The following is a 1,258-nucleotide window of genomic DNA, read 5'->3' on the forward strand; positions in this document are numbered from 1 at the left end:
TCAGAGGATGATGTAAATCCTGAATCTCTCTCTATTTCTTCACTGCTGTCACTCTGCAATCGATCCGTCATCCTGTGTCAGTGTCAGTGTTGGGGTTGGGGGGGTTGGGGGGGTTGGAGGGTTGTCCTCTAATAACTAGATATCTTTTTTAAACATAACATCACACACAGCCCTATTTATAACTGCACAGGCTACCTGCAGTAATTAAGATGTCACTTTAGCCTTTCGCCAACAGAGACAAGAACATTTTTGGGGGGAAATCTGTTGTGAAATCTGGTTTGGGAAGAAGAGACTACCGGTCTGAGGCATTCCATATGACAGTTCATTATGGACAAATTTTAAATCTTTAGACAGACCTATGCTTGTAATGAGTTATCAGGGCTATTCATAAAGGATGATGACTTAATTCTCAATTTGCATTTCAAGGCGATCTGTGTCTCTCCTATTTGTGATAATCCGCACAGGGCTATTCCTGTGTGCAGGAGGTAGACCCATCACAGCTAAAGGTCAGGGTTAGAAAAAGAACCCTCTGCTGTGTCAATGGGGCTGGGGGGGGGGGGCAAGCTAGTAATTTATTCTGAGATAAAATCATTGGTGTCAATCCCCAATTACTGGAAATCTGTCTGTACATTTGAGCGATCGCTGGCAAAAGGTTTTGGTTATCAACAACACAGCAAGGTCAGTGGTACAGATGTTTGTATGTTTCTCATTGTTGAGCAGTGTCTGTCTGTCTGTCTGTCCATACACATCAGTTTTCCTGCATAATGTGACAGTACAGTCATTATAGTTTCATGAATTTCAATGTTATTTAACCACATTTTGTGTATCTCCTGTAGCTTGTTTACAACAATAGTAGAATATATATATAATATATATAATTCTCTTCCAATCCCCTCTCTAGGTGTAGTAATATTCTAATATCATCAGAGAATCTATATACAGAACGGCTGTAATATCATCTAGAGATTAACCTCTGCCTGACTTGTTTACCCTGGTAAAAACCCCGCTGCTTTACGAAAATCCTCTCATACAGCATAATATGTTTGTTGTGGAATCTTGTTGTGATTTAAACTGCGCTAGTGATTCACCAGTGTGAGCTACAGCACTACAGTGGGGTCAGTACAGTAGTAGATTAGTGCGGTTGACATTGCTGTCCAGATGGTGGGAGGGTTGAATCACAGGACAGTGGTTGTGTTGTTGTCGTACCCTTGAACAAGGGTATCCCAGCAGTTGGTTCTCACATGCTAGGACCAACAAC

The sequence above is a fragment of the Argentina silus genome, assembly GCF_951799395.1.
Source record: "Argentina silus genome assembly, chromosome: 2".
Taxonomy (NCBI): Eukaryota; Metazoa; Chordata; class Actinopteri; order Argentiniformes; family Argentinidae; genus Argentina; species Argentina silus.